Source organism: Dioscorea cayenensis, chromosome 3, assembly GCF_009730915.1.
Source record: "Dioscorea cayenensis subsp. rotundata cultivar TDr96_F1 chromosome 3, TDr96_F1_v2_PseudoChromosome.rev07_lg8_w22 25.fasta, whole genome shotgun sequence".
Taxonomy (NCBI): domain Eukaryota; kingdom Viridiplantae; phylum Streptophyta; class Magnoliopsida; order Dioscoreales; family Dioscoreaceae; genus Dioscorea; species Dioscorea cayenensis.
The window spans coordinates 12,592,370-12,611,276 of NC_052473.1; the positions used below are offsets into that span (position 1 = coordinate 12,592,370).

An 18,907-nucleotide genomic window follows, 5' to 3' on the forward strand; every position below is an offset into this window, starting at 1 on the left:
TCTTGGCCTAGTTGAGACGTGAACGGTTGCACCAGGTAGTTACCGAAGCAGCTGGACAGTTAGTGAATGCAGTCAACCATTATCCGGGGTGGCATCCAGATGTCACGAGATGGCTTAAGAGAGGGCCAGGACCGGAGCAGTTGCACTTGGTAGTTGAGCCATGTTCTCAGGATCTTGGCCACTTGTGAAGTGGTGTAGCGGCCATCAACCCACGTTGCTTAGTGGTTGGTTACTTTGTAACTACCATGCCCTCTTGGGCCTTAGACAAAAAGGCCTTTTGCCGGGAAATTTTGGAGGATGGAGAATTGATTGAGTGATCGATAAAAAGTCTAAGTATTTTGGGCTGACTATCTTTTGTGTGTTCACCTGTTTGCCTATCTAAGTGTTGGCTACAGTAACCTCCCATCGATAACACTGTCACAACTACCATGATGGAAATAACCTGAACTAAGAAAAATTAGAAAAGCTCAACATTAACTTAACCCAACCAAAACAACTCATGCTAAACATAATCTATATTTAAGAACCCAATCATAAAGGAATCACAAAAGACCTTACAAATGAAAACCTATTTATCGAGAAGAAATTTTAACATAATGGTCAATGGTCTAAAGAAAATATCTAATTAACAATTTTATGAAGGCAGAGGCCTTGAAAATTACCATTTAAAAACTGCAAATTCCGTTTCCAATCCGTTGCTAATTCCATTTAAAAACGGATTAGAAACAGAATTTATCATTTCCGAAAACTCTTGTTTCTAATTTAAATAAAACTAGAAAAAAACATTTCGTTTCTAAAATTAGAAACGGAATAGAAACAAAAACCAAACAGTTTCTGAATTTTGAAATTTAAAACAAAATAATTTATTTTAGTAATCCGTTTTTAAATTATGTTGCAATTCTGTTTCTAAATTTAAAAACAGATTTAAAACAAAATTATTACCATTACAAAAATTAAAAATGGATTTCAAACAGAATATTTTTGTTTTATATTTGTTTAACAAAACTAATTTTGTTTATAATCTGTTTTTAAAATTTTTTTAAAAAAAATAATAATGTTGAAACAAATTAATCCATTACTTTTTTAAAATTCAAGCAAAATAAAAAAAAACAAATTAAAAATTATATCATAGTCAATTGTACATTTGTTCTCAATTACAAACATTAACTAATCCTGCATATCACCTCCACAATAAAAACTGATGGCAACATTACATATAAGCAAACTGATCCTGTATTTTAACATTCCCAACATTCCATTAACCTAACTGATCCTACTACATGCAGTAAACTGGTTATGAATGTTGCAAACCAGCAACTAGCTTTATTTAACAAAAAGATATTATTGGAAAGGCACTTCAAAATTATAAGAATTACACCAATGGTGCTTCATCGAAAGTCTAAGCACTGGCAAGTTCCTTGCGAAGGAGTTTTGCAGCAGCAACCATGTTGGCGACGGCAGGCTTGACCTCGGTGTACTTCCTAGTCTTCATACCACAGTCAGGGTTGACCCAGAGAATGTTCGACTCAAGGACAACTAACATTTTGTTGATACGGTCTGCAATTTCCTCGGTCGATGGAATCCTGGGAGAGTGGATGTCATAAACACCAGGACCTATTCCGGCACTGAACATCACACCCTCACGGAACACAGACAAGAGTTTCTCATCGGATCGGGAGTTCTAGATTGTGATCACATCAGCATCTATGTCAATGATCGGGTGGATGATATCATCGAACTTTGAGTAGCACATATGAGTATGAATCTGTACAATAACAAAATTAATGTGCATTCATGTTTGAAATAATAGAACAAATTCATCAAAAAATTCGGTGTGCGGAAGGTACCTGGGTGGTATCTTTCACACCACAGTTGGTGATCCTAAATGAGTGGATGTCCCAGTCCAAATAAAAAGATTGCTCGGACTTGCGATGAGGAAAGCCTTCTCGAAGAGCTGCTTCATCGATTTGGATAACCTGAATGCAATCATCAAAATGTTTAAAGTCACGAGCCAATATACTGAATAATATATAATAATTATGCATGCTAAAATCTTAAAGAACTGACCTGAATACGCTGCAGACTTCCAAATCCTCAACTTCCTTCTTGATGGCAAGAGCAATTTGATAGCAAGTCTCAAATCTGGATCATATCATTGACGGTTAATGCTTCCAAACAAGAGAAAGATAAGTGATGGTTAAACAGAGGAATTTATCCCGTAGGCTCACCTTGGCTGGTCATTTCTGACAAAAGACCAGTTGAGGATGGTAACTGGACCAGTCAACATTGCTTTCATAGGTCGAGAGGTCATTGACAAGGTCCCCTTGCGTATATCCCGCAAGTACACGGGTTTGTCGAAGTAATAATCCCGGATGAGCGGGTATCGAATACACAGGGAGTGGGGAATAAAAACACTTTGTCCGTTCCTTAGCTATGTAAAAGATCAGTAGTGATAAGTGTGACAATGATTCAATTCTCAAAAGTAAAAACAACAAGTAAGAGAGAACGAGTAAAGGAGGAGGTAAGGCAATCGATAAAGATGGGGTACTCGGATAATGCTCCGCCTAGGACAATCGTTTCAAGTGCAAGAACCCTCTATTATGTTTCCTAATTAATGCAATGGTGAGTCATGGAAATCCTTAAATACATAGTCCCAAATCTAAGGTTAACTATGCCTAACTCTATAAATGTCTCGGAGGAGAGATTAGATAACCTCTCAACCTCACACTCGAATAGAGTGGCAATGAGCTCTAGGGATTCGAAGTGATAAATCTCTTCCTAATTATAAACCTAACCCTTTGGTCCATGTAGAAGGTCCCTAACCAGGATTAAGCCCTAGATACTAAGATCAAATCAACGCTCTGTTGCACGGGCAACTAAGCCCCAGCGGAGGGTCATTCCTTAGACCATTCACTCTATTATGGCCGCAAAGAACTCGAGGAATGGAGGTAGAATCTATCACGTCGAAGGGGAAAGGGGACGCTCCTGTACCTCTCGACTCACCCTGTCAACCCTCTCCAACCTAGCTTTTTCTAACGCTCGTGGTGTGTCACTCACTCACAAGGTTACCAACAAGAACTCTCAACCCTAGTGTCACTCTAGGGAAAATGTTCATACAATCAACCATTCAAGGTTGGAACTCACAACAAACATCAATTAATTGAAAGCATAATAAAGAGATTCAATGAAACAAATACATCCTAGGGTTCACAAATACCCAAGTACCCACTAGGGATTTAGCTCTCCATGGAGCTAAGTACAATCAAAGAAATAGAATGTAAAAGCAATGAATCCATAGAGAAACCCCCTCGATAGTCGTATCGATGGTCTTGTGGGAAGTCCTCTACTCGTCGTAAAAGAATTCCCTTGTCCGATATAGGATACACCACGATGGAAGCTCCCCTAACAACCTTCTTCCAAAGGAATGACGATGTCGGAGCCATAGAACCACTCCAAAACCCTAGCCAATACCTCTCAAAACCCTAGCCGAAACCCTCTCTCAAGTTGGGGAAAAGATGGAGAAAAGAATCCTAAAATCGGGGCTGAATCGGCTTTAAATAGGGTTGGAATCGGGAATCCACACGCCCTTGTGGAATTTTCCGCACGGGCGTGGGTAATTTCCACACGCCCGTGCAGATTCTCTGAAATTGTCATTTTTGGCCGGCTATGAATAGTATTCTGCCAAAAATACTCCCGAATCCACTTTTATCGAGGTAATATAAACGGTCACACGTTTATGCCGTGGATCGCTTTGCTTCTTGAATGACGGATAAGTTGATGGAGATCTTGGTCTATGTGCATAAGTCGGAATGCTTGAATGTGACTGCCCTTGTGCCCTCCAAATGGTTGTGCTAACTCAAATACGGGGAGGTTGGCACACACTCTAGCATCTCGTACCCGACTCATATCTTCGCGTTTGAACTTTAGCATGATTTCCTCCAAAATTGGTGCATTGTGATCCACATTGGCTTCTTTCCTTCATAATTGGTTTCACAACCCAACGTGCATAAAAGTAACATAAAAACACATATATTACTGTAAAAACCCGAGAAAAGTAATGATTAACATAAGGAAAGAACGCTTCACATTCATATCGCACAAGCACTTATCAGTCATGCTCTTGGTCGAACCAAGCATCATTACTTCTTCATAATCCTCCTCTTGGTCGAACAAACCCTCGTATGGGTCCGGATTGAACATTTCCTGCATGTATTCATCAACAATCTCATCAGTAGTGTCTAGAAAGTATAAAGTGTCATCGAAATCAAAAGAATGCCGCATGGCTTCAGCAAGGCAGTATGTTAGCTTGTCATCTCCAACCCTCAAAGTTAGCTCTCCGCCGTCCATATCAATCAATGCCTTGGAAGTCCGCAAGAACGGTCTCCCAAGTATCAAAGGTATATCCGCATCCTCATCGACGTCTAGCACTACAAAGTCAACCTTGACAAGCACGTCTACAATGATGCCTCTCGGATGTCGCACTCTTCGGTCCGCTAGTTGCAAAGTCATCCAAGTAGGCCTAGGCTCGCCCAAGCCTAGCTTTTGAAAGAAGGTGTATGGCATAACGTTGGTACTGGCCCTTGAGTCCGCCAATGCCATTTCCTCACCTAGATTGCCAATATTACACGGAATGATGAAGCTTACCGGGTCTTTCTTCTTGTTCAGCATGTTCTTTTGCAATACCGCCGAGTATGAAGCATCTAAAATCAATGAAGCACTTTCCTCCAACTTCATCTTGTTAGTCAACAAGTCTTTCAAGAACTTCGCATACTTAGGCATTTGGGCCAATGCCTCAACAAAAGGAATATTGATGTGGAGTTGCTTGAACAAACTCAGGAACTTCTTGTACTGTTCATCCCCTTCATCATTTTTCAATCTAGAGGGATAAGGGATTCTTGGCTTGAAAGGTGGTGGTGCCACCTCTTTCTCTTTGCTTGTTCCTTCTTCTACCTCTATAACCTCGGGTGCGTATTCTTTTGGCTTCTCACTCGGAAGCCTACCTTCAACCTCACGACCACTTCTCAAAGTGATCGCCTTCACGTGCTCTCTAGGATTGGTCTCTGTATTGCTCGGCAAGCTTCTATGTGGCCTTTTAGAGAGAGACTTCGCAATTTGCCCCACCAGATTTTCAAGGTTATACAAAGAGGCGGTGTGGTTGCGAAGTGTAGCCTCGACCGATTCAAACCTTGTATTTGCAGATTGCTCAAATCTAGTCAAGTGCTTCTCTAAGTCATTCATTCGGATTTCCAAACCTAAGACTCTGTTTTCCACCTGAGGGGCTTGTTGTTGTTGTTGGAAACCCGGTGGCCCCATGGCCTTTTGTGGACCCTGATTACTCTATGAGAAATTGGGATAATTCTTCCAACCCGGATTGTAGGTATTGCTATATGGGTTTCCTTGAGGTCTCATGCCATTACTTACAAAATCAACGTTCTCCACCGAAGAAACATCACCGATAGAGATCGGGCAATCGGAGGGAGCATGTCCTTCACCACACCCGGTGCAATTAGTCACGGCCGCCACTCTATTTGAAGTTAGAAGATCTAACTTCTTACTCAAATTTTCCACTTGAGACGCAAATGAAGTTACCGCATCTATTTCATGGGGACCGGCCACTTTTTTCTTCTCCCTAGCATTCCATTGGTAGCTGTTTAAGCCCATTTCTTCAACTAACTGACGGGCCTAATCGGCGGTCTTGCTACCTAAGGTACCTGATGCTGCCACATCCAAGAGTTGCCTTGTACTCGGGTTCAAACCATTATAAAAGGTCTGAACAATCATCCACTCCGGGAATCCGTATTGTGGGCACTTTCTCAGGAGCTCTTTGAACCTTTCCCATGTCTCGAATAGAGACTCCAATTCCAACTGAACAAAGGATGAGATCTCGTTCCTAAGCTTTACTGATTTTCCGGGTTGAAAATAACGGGCCAGAAAAGCTTCTACCATCTCCTCCCACATGGTAATTGACGCTCTAGGTTATGAGTGTAGCCACTGCTTCGCTCTCCCCTTTAGGGAAAATGGGAAGGCTTGCAACTTGATTGCATCATCCGTCACCCTGTTTATCTTCAACATGTCACACACCTCAAGAAAGCTCTCTATATGACTGTTTAGATCTTCATCGGCCAAACCATTGAATTGTGCGGATTGCTGCAACATGTGGATGAATGCCGGCTTCAGTTTGAAGTTCTGAGCTGTAATCGAGGGGCGCACAATACTCGACTGTGTCCCCAACACTGAAGGTCTGGCATAAACGGATAATGTTCGCTGATGCTCATTCTGTTCTGCCATATTTTCAGATTGTTCCACTTCCAAATCAGCTAAATTAGACTGTTCTTGCATAGGCTCTTTCCCTTTTCTTCTAAGTGTACGTTCAAGCTCAGGATCTCCTTCAATCAATATTGAGGGATTCCCTCGGATCATAACCTGGAGCTACACCCAAAAAGAAAAGGAAAAAGAAATTAGAACGATGATAGAATAAGAAGATATGAAATAGAATGCATGGTGAAATAGCTAAGAAAACAAAGTGCAAAGTATCTCTAAACGCCTACTCCCCGGCAACGGTGCCAAAAACTTGACAAGGTCCCCTTGCGTATATCCCGCAAGTGCACGGGTTTGTCGAACTAATAATCCCAGATGAGCGGGTATCTAATCCACAGGGAGTAGGGAATAAAAACACTTATTTCGTTTCTTAGCTATGTGAAAGATCAGTAGTGATAAGTGTGACAATGATTCAATTCTCAAAAGTAAAAACAACAAGAGAGCACGAGTAAAGGAGGAGGTAAGGCAATCGATAAAGATGGGGTACTCAGATAATACTCTGGCTAGGACAATCGTTTCAAGTGCAAGAACCCTCTATTATGCTTCCTAATTAATGCGTACGGGCAACTAAGCCCTAGCGGAGGGTCATCCCTTAGACCATTCACTCTATTATGGCCGCAAAGAACTCGAGGAACGAAGGGGAAAGGAGACGCTCCTGTACCTCTTGACTCACCCTGTCAACCCTCTCCAACCTAGCTTTTTCTAACGCTCGTGGTGTGTCACTCACTCAAAAAGTTACCAACAAGAACTCTCAACCCTAGTACCACTCTAGGGAAAATGTTCATACAATCAAGCATTCAAGGTTGGAACTCACAACAAACATCAATTAATTGAAAGCATAATAAAGAGATTCAATGAAACAAATACATCCTAGGGTTCACAAATACCCAAGTACCCACTAGGGGTTTAGCTCTCCATGGAGCTAAGTACAATCAAAGAAATAGAATGTAAAAGCAATGAATCCATAGAGAAGCCCCCTCGATAGTTATGTCGATGGTCTTGTGGGAAGTCCTCTACTCGTCGTAAAAGAATTCCCTTGTCCGGTATAGGATACGCCACGATGGAAACTCCCCTACCAACCTTCTTCCAAAGGAATGACGATGTCGGAGCCGTAGAACCTCTCCAAAACCCTAGCCAATACCTCTCAAAATCCTAGCCGAAACCCTCTTTCAAGTTGGGGAAAAGATGGAGAAAAGAATCCTGAAATTGGGGCTGAATCGACTTTAAATAGGACTGAAATCGGAAATCCACACGCCCCTGTGGAATTTCAGCACGGGCCTAGGTAATTTCCACACGCCCGTACGGATTCTCTGAAACTTTCATTTTTGGGCGGCTGTGAACAGTAACTGCTACATTTTGCTATATTAACCTGCTACAGTACTCTGCTAAAAAATACACCCAAATCCACTTTTCATCGAGGTAATATAAACGGGCACACGTTTATGCCGTGGATCGCTTTGCTTCTTCAATGACGGATAAGTTGATGGAGATCTTGCTCTATGTGCATAAGTCAGAATGCTTGAGTGTGACTGCCCTTGTGCCCCTCCAAATGGTTGTGCTAACTCATATACAGGGAGGTTGGCACACACTCTAACATCTCGCACCCGACTCATATCTTCGCGTTTGAACTTTAGCAAGATTTCCTACAAAATTGGTGCATTGTGATCCACATTGGTTTCTTTCCTTCATAATTGGTTTCACAACCCAACCTGCATTAAAGTAACATAAAAACACACATATTAGTGTAAAAACCCGAGAAAAGTAATGCTCAACATAAGGAAAGAACGCTTCGCATTCATATTACACAAGCACTTATCAGTCATGCTCTGGGCCATTGAACACCAGAACACAGTCATTGCTTTCGGATGACTAACATCACCATAGATGATGGGTGGCTTCACAAATCGTGACCCATATAATTGCACCCAACCGTTAACAGTGAATGTAATGCTCGCAAGCTACTCCCCGAAGTACTCGACCATGTCATTCCTCTGTGAAAAAAGTAAATCAAAAATTAATTATCTTTCATAAAAAGTTTCATACTTTAGAACATTATATTACAGTTACAATTTAGAATTGAACTCACCTCAGGCTCTCCATGGACTAGGACATCAATGTCAAGCTCCTCCTGCAACTCGACAACTTTGCTGATTTCTTCACTGATGGCCTGCACATACTCCTCTTCAGAGATCCTGCGACAAAGGAATATCATTAAAACAATTTATTATCATAAGAATAGAAGGATTAAATTATCACAGAGTTGTGTGTTTAATGAAGAGTTCCCAATTGATTGCCTTGTATTCACGTCGCACTCTGCGGAGATCCATTGTCTGAGGGAATGAACCCGATGGTGGCGATGGGAAGGATTGGAAGATTCAAATTCTTCTGCTGGGCAACTAATCGGGCACTAACAGGAGTGACCCGACGGTGGTCGAGAGCCCTTTAAAGCGGCGACTTGAGTACAAAATGTAAGGTTAGCTTTTTAGACAAAGCTCACTTCAAAGCAGAGTAGATATGGGTAATCAAGAACTTACAGACTTTTCCCGAACTTCCTCATTGTTAACTCTAGGAGATGATTTTTCTTGAAGCACTGAGCAACATGACATTTGATGAGAAGAAAAACCTGCAAAAAAATAACATATAGCAAGAGAATGAAAAATTAGAAATTCAGCCATTCCTCGTGCACGCAGACGATTAAATCGACCATAGAGCTGGCTCCATTGTGAAGCCATGTAAATGCAACATTTACAGAAGCTCATCCAATGGATAGAAGAAATTTATTGGCCTAATTACCTAAAAGTACAATAAAGAAAAGCAAGAATAATAGCAGTGGTAATAAACCAATGGGGTAAGCAAGGTTATCCTAGATTTTTGTTGTCCGTGGAGTAATCTAAATCAGGGAAGCTTTTGCAACAAAGGGGTATATTTGGAATGCATGCACACAATTAGCAAATTTGGGAAAGTAACATACGGTTTGCTAGTTTTAGAGGAGGAAGGCAGAATTATTCCAGAGTTATTCCCTATAACAAAGAAACAAGAAGAATAAAAAAAATGGAGTAACACAAAATAATAGTTGTAGAGTACTCTGTACCTTATCCTTGGTACCAACCAATGCCTTGGCCACTGCATTAACTTCAACAACTTTCTATACGGCAAAAGAGAGCCATGATTTGATTGCCCTGTTGAGCTTGGTCTCATTTACAAGATCAACAACAGAGTGCATGAGTGAGCAGGAGGTCGAAACAACAAGCTTGTCTGTTGAACAAATAAGTAAAGTTCATTAACCAATGAAAGCATATACATAGATGAAAATTCTTTTCATATGCAAGTATGAATACCTTTGCCCACGATAGCCTCAAGGGCCTCAAGTGTGCTAAGGGAAGAAGCGAGATCATTGGCCGAAATATTCCTTCCATCTACAACTCCAGCAAAAAAGAACTTGCCAGATGGAAACCCACCTTTAATCAGGTCAAGGGTCTGGGTTCCACGCACAAGATCAAAACCAATTCCAGAAATGCCACTCAAACCAGTAGTCATCTTAAAACAACAAAGGGGAGAAATAAGATTACACACAGGAAAACATAGAAAAAATTCATGAGATAAGCATGGCCACTGACTTAAATGCCTCAGCAGGAACATCAGCAAAGTAGGTCTCAATCAACACATTCAAAGCAGAAAATGATGATTCTAGTTCTGAGTAGGCCTCAGTGAATGCCTGCAATTGGTGAGATTAAAGATCAAGGACAAGGGTGGCTCATCAAATTGAATCCAGGTGGCACCAACCGCATTTAACTCATCGATAACTTCCCTGTGGATAATTAAATTAACTTATTAAGATTGAAAAAGGGGGAAAACAAATATGTATGAATAAACAATAGCTAGAAGCATGTTTAAAAACTTACTTATAAACTGGCAGCACCTTCCTCAAGAGAGAAAACAGAGAAAAGGACTTCTATACTCCTTTCGCAGGCATGGAAAGCAATAAATAAGAGACACGTCCTACAAGTACTGGGACTGTATCGATTCCAAGCTGCATCACAGTAAGAGAAACACGGATGAGAAGAGGATATTAAGCAAAACATAAGAGAATGTTAAGAAATAGTGTCTCGCTACCTGCAGAGTGCTCAAGTTCATGTGAATTTTCAAAGAGAGTATCCAAAAATGAATCTATATATATAATCCCTCCCAATAAGGCATTGAATACCCTAAAACTATATATTATAGGCTCTAATAGAACAAATGAAAACAAAATAATACATCAAAAGCAAGACCCCAAGGCAACAACTGCTACAAATGCATTCACTCTAATTCATTGTCCTCATTCTTATACTTCAATATGATGTTACATTCTTAAAAAAAAATAAAAAAAAAATTCATAAAACACTTTTTTGGGTATTCATTGCACCTCATGGGTCCTAAATGATGAATCAAACTAAACAAATACATCATAATGAAGACTCCAATTCATGACCTTACCATTCTTATACTAATACAAACAATTCTAATTCTCAAAAACTCCTTTCCACATAAAGCACATAAAATCTTAGCTCAAAGTCATCATATATGATTAAAAACAACATCAAAACAATGGCAATGTAACTTAAGGAATTAAAAGCAGGCAAATCAATTGCTTACTTGCAAATCACAAGTAATAGCTAATGCATGGTTCATAGGAAACACAGAAAATGCTCAGGATTCAGCAAAACTAAGAAAGATCAAAGGCATTACTATAAATCTTATCATCAAAGATTAAACACTTCAATGAAAACATTTGAGATATAATCAAGTTCATGACCATTCCTTTAATTTCAATCATAAAAATAATCTTAACAGTGAGAATTTAAAGAGAAAAACTATGAATCTAATAACAAAATCCAAAGAAAAACACCAAAACACATCAATGACACCATCGGAGAAGGCCTCATCTCCAGATATAACAAACAATACCATTAATACGATCAAAATTAGGAACAAGAACTTGGATCACTGCAGTGATATAGAAGAGAAAAGGAAGGGCCGGAGATCTCACGGTGACTACTATCTGGTTTAAATGGTGATGCCTCGTCCATTATCATCCCCATCATTGCTCCCAGAAGAGAAATCAGCCCTACTGTCTTTGCATTGTCCAGAACTGGAGAAAACGCAATCACCAGAGACCTCTTCACCTACTGAACATTGCTTGCTTTGGTATTGCGGCCTCAACCTGTAAACAAACAAACTCCCTTATTAAGATTTTATAGCATTAAGAATTACAAACAAACCTTCTGGAGCCCAATTTTGTCCTCCGAATGCGGAACTCCTAAAGTGTCTCAATTGACTAAGAATTTATCATACTAGATACATGCTCTAGAATCTAAATCATCACAATCCTAAACCAAAATGTCCAGATACATGTCAACCCATAGGAATTAAAGCTAAAACAGCTCAAACTAGTAGTTTGGCACTCATAATCAGCTACATTGTGAGTAAAAGCTAGTAATATTAAATTCAAGGATACCTTGCCTTCCAATTCTAGGTTTTTTTTTCAATCATCCGAACTAATTATTATCCAAAAATTCATCATCTTATAAATTGATCAAATAAAAGTGGCAAAGAGTTAATAAACAAGATACCAAAGAATTGAAGAGCAATTAATAAAAGCCAAAAAAAAAAGGCGAGAACAAAGTGAGTTAATAAACAAGATACCAAAGAATTGAAGAGCAATTACCGTTTCCATCCTTCTAATTTCATAGCGCGCATACTGAGCCACCAGATAAACAGCTAAGATGAAAACAATAAATCCATAAAACAAAGAAATCAAAATGGTAAAAAAGAGAAATTAAATAAATGTAGAGAAATACCTAAAGGCATGCAAGCAAAGAAGAATTGTACCAAGTGAAAATCAAACCTGCAGATCAAACCCCAAAAAATCAGACATTTTGACTAAAACCCTAACCCTAGATGAACAGAGGATAAGATTATAAAGATCGAACCCAAACTTCGATGAGGGCAAGAGCTACGCTTTGAGCTCCAACGGCGACGCTGAAGAAGAAAACGACGGCGACGACGACGACACCTACGAGCGCTACTTAGACTTCTCTGGCTTCAGCGGCGCTACCATTATCATCTGAGAACGCATCAAAACAAGCAAATCAACAAAGAGAAAAGTAGAACTAGATCAAAACCTAAAAGTTTGCAGAGATCTACCCGAATGGTTTACCGAATATGATGGAAACGAGGAGTGATCAGAGGGTTCGTCTGTCGCCGCCATTGGAGAGGATTGAAACTTTACGAGGGTTTCAGAGAAAGGGATAGGGTTTTGAGGAAACAGACCGACGAAGATGTGTGTGAATGGACGGTCGGATGAAACCCTTGAGTTTTAATCGGACGGTCAAATAAGGTTTTAGTGAATTAACTTCGTTGTATATAAAGTAGACACTAATTTGATATTTTTAAATATTTAATTTTCAGGTTTTAATATTTTAATAGAATCTTAGTATTAGTTAGAGGCTCTGCACTCAATTAAGTTTAACAGCTTTTGCTACAAGTTTAAATTTGATTAGCTATATCTTAATATTTATATTACTAGAATAATATTGATTAAAAATAAATTATTTAAGAAATTTCAAAATGTATATAAAATAAAATATTAATTACTAAATTTGTTTCTAATCCGTTTGTAATATACAAAGGATTAGAAATAGTCCCTTTCTATTAGAAACGGATTAAAAACGGATATTTTATAATATTTAATAATCTTTAAATAAAATATTAATGTTTTAAATTCGTTTTTAGTCCCTTTCTATTAGCAACGGATTAAAAACTGATATTTTATAATATTTAAATAAAATATTAATTCTTAAATCCGTTTCTAGTCCCTTTCTATTAGAAACGGATATTTTTTAATATTTAATAATATTTAAATAAAAAATTAATTCTTAAATCCGTTTCTAGTCTCTTTCTATTAGAAACAAATTAAAAACGGATATTTTTTAATATTTTAATAAATTATATTTTTAAAAGGCCGTTTGTAAGCCGTTGTTATTAAGATCATATTTAAAACCATTAGTATTCCGTTGCTAATCTGTTCGTATTACAAACAAAATAAATTCCGTTTCTAATATTCTGTTTTTAAACACTAACTTTCTTGTAGTGCTAGCGAGTGATTGACCAATATTGAAAATTAGCTTATGGAGATGAAACCCAACAGGATTTGCTAGGGATATTGGTCGATCACAAAACTAATGCTCTATGAGGATAAGAACTCAACTCAAGTACAAGAATGAGACTCAAAAAGGTCTTATGCAAGAATTATAGAATAATACGTCTATAAGAATATCTCTTGACGAAAAAAATGTTTTCTCCCTAAGCATATCTTCAGCATTAATCTATTCCGAACTATAGATTAACCAACTCGACCCCAAGAACCAGGTTTGATATATATTGCCCTATAAAATGAAGACATCTCACATTTTAATGGAAACAAAGACATAAAATCTTAAAAGAACAGCTATGAACCTATATCACTAAACAAATGAACAAATATGCATCGACAACTAGATCCATACACAAATAAAGTTTATTGATGAGAACAAAATAATCCAAAGAACAAATAGAGTAAGGAAGACCTATATATACAAAAAAATAAAAATAAAAAAATAAAAAAATAACTATAGCTAAACATACTATAGCTATAGGGCAACTCAAAGCTCACCCGAACACATATCCATCAAGATAAATGGATCTGGTCTTCGAAACATTAAAAAAATTCACATCTCATAACACTAAACTACATAGAACAACAGACCTTACATCACTAAACAGATGAAAAACCCATATTCATTGAAACTAGCAAATAAAAAAAGGTCAATTGACAGTAGTTCTGTTTGATAATCAACATGATAGATAAACACCCATCTCTACAACAAGATCAAGGTACATAAGCATGAACAAATTAACTGCAGGCCTTCCATGCGATATATGTGATAAGAATTAGGTTGTAGTGTTGGACGAAGTGCAAATACTTTATTACAACAAAAATAACCATAAGACATTGTAGAACAATAGATCCAGTATAGGTCTGATAACACTTACTAATTCTGCTAATAATAAAACGATCATAACACATGGAGCAAGAAAGAAATTGTTATCAACAACTCCACTCACTTGAAATTCTCACTTTGTAGCTGAGCTCATGAAGAGCTTCCCATTTATGCCGCCAACATCAAAGTGGCAAGGATGGAGAGAAAGTCTGTGAGATTTTTTTTTTTCTTTTTAATGAACTTAGGCAGGTGATCGCGGCTCGTGGGTTGCAGGATAAAATCAGATCATCGAGATTCAGGAGTTACTAAGGATAAGAGCGAGAAAAAGAAAACTACGTATGTAAAACAAAATCCAATGGAGAAGGTTTAATAAAAGGGTGGGGTCCACAAAGATGATATACAATTAAGATTATAGAATTCTTGATTCCAATATTTTCTAAGGAGATAATGTTTAACAAAGATTATCTAAGCTATATCCAGGTCAAACTAAGATACCAAATCACCTGTAAAAGGTAGTAGTCAATATTGGAGGGAGAGATCATCCTAGAACCTATAGAGGAGGATCACATATCTTGGTGAATCACCCACCTTGGTCGGTTAAATTTGAAGAAGCTTGGGCAAAGATTAATAAGAAGGGACAAAGGATCATGGAGATAGAGGGAGAATAGATGCAAGAGCTTTTCCATTCCTCTTTCTTTTATGTTAATTGATTATTCAATTCTGATCTTGATAACTATTATGAACTAAATAGTTTTGTAGGACTGTGATAACCTTTAATTCATAATGTGATTGAACTATTCTTTTGTCTTTCTTGTTCTTAATAATTATTAATTATTTTAAGTTGTTTATTTAATTCTATCCTGATTGATGCTTTCTATTCAATCATCTAGATTGATTAAAGTGCCCTAAATGAACATAGAGAGAAACTTTAGAGAAGACCATAAATCAAATAGCATAGATTAATTTAACACTGATTTGTTTATAGGATAGGAATAAACCTAGTAAACCTTAACCATTTTAATATTAGTGCTTAATGAATCTAATCATAGATAATTCATATAGGATTAATGTAGTAAATTGGTGAGATTACTAATGCCTAATTGATTTTGTGAGGTGATTTTAGATTTATGAAAGACTCTAAGATAACAATTTACTCATTAAGACAAGGTATTTAAAATAAGAAACGTCACAAGGGAGTTGAAAGGGATTCACAATCCTAGGTTTTTGTATAATGATATTTGCCCCTCCTAGTTTATTTAGGACTTCATAACTAAAATAACAAATTAATTGATTGTCTTAATAAGAGTAAATTATGATAATCTTACTACTTAATAGATATTTGTACAATTCCTCATGAGATTGATGCTTTATTTATCACTTTACTGCTTATTGATGACACGTACTTTTGCATAGTTATGTCACACACAACACATAGCTTATTCTTGGAAAACTCATTTACTTAAATGTCTAACCAGTATTATATTTATCATTTCAGTAGATAAGAGATAGAGGGATATACCATCATTTTCAAAGTTAGAAAAAAGCAATGTTCTCATACTCAGACCGGGCATCAACTCGGAAAAGGTTAGGGATTAGGGGTCAAGGGGTTCAACCGGGGTCAACAATTTTTATTAAAAATAATATAAATTTTAGTTATATGTGATTAAAAAAAAATCAAATATTGAAGAATAAAAAAATAAAAAAAATAAAAACATAACTTTTAAAACTTTAAGCAAGTATTCTACATAAATAAATATTGAAGTACACCACATTTAAAATGTGAAATATACTTATACACCAAATAACATAAAAATAAACTAGTACAAAATCAATTGAAAAACATAAAAATATTCAACTAAGAAATAAACAACTAAGAAATCCATAAAAAAGAAGCATAAAAATATTCAATCTTCATAAATTCAAATGCATCAAATAATTATAAATATAAACTTGTTCAAATTCCATAAATTAAAATATAAACATGAAAATAAAACAACTAAAAATCCATAATTGACAAACATAAAATTGTTCAATATTTATAAATTAAAACATAAACTTGAAAGTTGAAACATTTCACAAAAATTTGCTCAAATCTATAAACTCCTGATCCACGCTCACGCATTGTCATAATTAGGAGCCCTCCTAACTGAGCAAATCTTCTCCAATCACGCTTGCATTACCCGACTTCAACGAATGACTCTAAATTCAATACTTGGATCAACAATCTCTATCTAACAAAGAAATAAAAATACAAGTATTAATGTTATGAAAAATTTTGTTTCTTGGGAAACTTATAACTTGTATTTTATATACTAGAAACTTATCACTAACCTTGAATATGATCATAACAGTATAGGAATAGCATCATTCACATACATTGCTTCTTCTATAGTCACATCATAATCAAGTTCGGGAGGAGATGATTCCTCTTATTCCAACACCCAAAAATCCACCTCATCAATGTGCTCATAGTCAATTGGATAATAACTTCTCTTCTTATGATGATGCCTATACAAAAAAATAAGTAAAATAAAAATTACATATTAATAATTACTTAAATTGAATAATAATTCTTAATTAATATACAAAGTTAAATACCTATTCTTCAAACGCAAATTATATGATGCAAAAACAATGTCATTGAGTCTTTGATACTCTAATCTAATTCTTCTCTTTGTGTGAATGCGCTCAATAACACACCCATTGCGTTCACATCTAGAAGAGGAAGTGGTTTGGTTTAAAAGCCGGATAGCTAATTGTTGCAAAATTGGATCATCATAACCAAATAGCTTTCACCATTCATCTTTAAATCAAATAACATAATGTAAACATTTTTTAAAAAAAATTAATTAAAGCCATACATGTAAGAAAAATGATGAGATGTTTAATGATTAACATTTACGGGGTCTCTTTACTTTATAAGTGTCAATCGCGAACTGGCGGCCGAACCTTTCTTTTCGGTCATGATACATAGAGATCTCATCCATTACTTTCCCACTATCATTAGGCTCTCTACACATGCTTGTCTTTTAAATCGCATTCAAGAGACCATGGACAATTTATGGAGTATCAATAAATGGTTCGTTGCCATACCTTAGAAAAAAAACAGTTAATATATTACAAAATGCTTATCTTTTCTATCTCATCCATTACTTTGTCACCATACCTAAAAGCTGGATTCAAAAAGTAAAGTCAGCAAACATACAAATATCACTACTAAAATGCTTTTCCCATCTACTGTCAATGATATTGATATATGGAGTGTAAAACTTCTTCTTGTTTCCCAAAGTAGGCATGATTCCTTTATGAATTCTAGTCATACCTTCATAAACATAACCAAGTGATGGTGTTTCGTCGCTATCCACAATACGCATAGGTGCTGCAATCTTCACCATAAGCAAACAATCATCCCAAAATTTATTTTCTAAGATAATATCATTGACAGCTTTTCCAGTAGCACTTGTAGATAATCTGTTATCTCTGTAATGCTTACTTGTCACCAAAGCTTGCACGTCATGCTTATGATCATGAATACTCTTTAAACTAATAAAGACGGTGGCAAAGTGAGTTACCCCTGGCCGCATAATTTTTTTTCCAACCATCTCTTTTTCTCAACCAAGACAGGAAGAAAATATGGTTATAACAAAAATAGTCACTTTTGAAGCACGGTTTGCATGCTCTACCAAATGAGGCATTTCCAATATCTTTCAACAACAAATTTAGGCAATGGGCTACACAAGGAGACCAATAGATGTGCTCATATCTCTCTTGTAATAATTTTCCAGGTTTCATATAGTTACTTGCATTATCAATAACTAAATGTACCACATTAGAAGGCCCAATCCATTCAACTATTTTTGCAATTAAATTACACAAGTTTGAGGCATCCTTGATATTATCTGGTGCATCAATGGATTTGATAAATGTTATTCCGGCAGGGCAATACACCTAAAAATTAATTAAAGTCCTCTGTCTTTGATCAATCCAACCATCACCCATAATCATGCATCCAGAGTTAACCCAATTGCTTCCATAACCATCATTAAGAAGTTGACATTCTTTCTTTCAATTTTCCAACAAATGAATTCTCATATCACTGTAGTATGGGCCCTTATATCAACTACCAATCATAGCAATATCATCCAAAGCCGATTGAAAATAAGGAGAACGCAACGCATTAAAAGGAATGCATGAATCTAAAAACCGTTGAGCGATTTCCATATGTACGTTTTGAAATGCTTGTTTGCCACATAGTATACTTTTGATACTGGGTTAAGACCTGAACTAGTTTTTGGAATCACATCATCTCTAACTGGATCTCTTGCCTTTCTTTTCCCTAGTAGTTTCGTAAAGGCTGAATTTTTCTCTTGTAGCTTTAGTGGACGATTTAAATCTTGTAACTCTTCATCATCATCCCCTTCAACAACTTTATATGCATATTCACATTCTTTCTCCTTTTATTTTAAAGAATTAAGATGTGTTAAAAACTACTCATGAACATCATGTGGAACCTTTTTACAAGTCGCAATGTTGCCATAAATTCCAGCTAAATGGTATTTCATCCTGTT

At 36.7% G+C, this 18,907-nt stretch overlaps 1 non-coding gene and 1 pseudogene across 1 annotated transcript; one reads left to right on the forward strand and one right to left on the reverse strand.

The window, feature by feature from the left end:
* Positions 1 to 1,291: 1,291 nt before the first annotated feature.
* On the reverse strand, positions 1,292 to 9,878 carry LOC120257166 (annotated as a pseudogene).
* On the forward strand, positions 5,792 to 5,898 carry LOC120257720. The gene has a single exon (XR_005535809.1). It is a non-coding gene; the product is annotated as a small nucleolar RNA R71 (small nucleolar RNA).
* Positions 9,879 to 18,907: the final 9,029 nt, after the last annotated feature.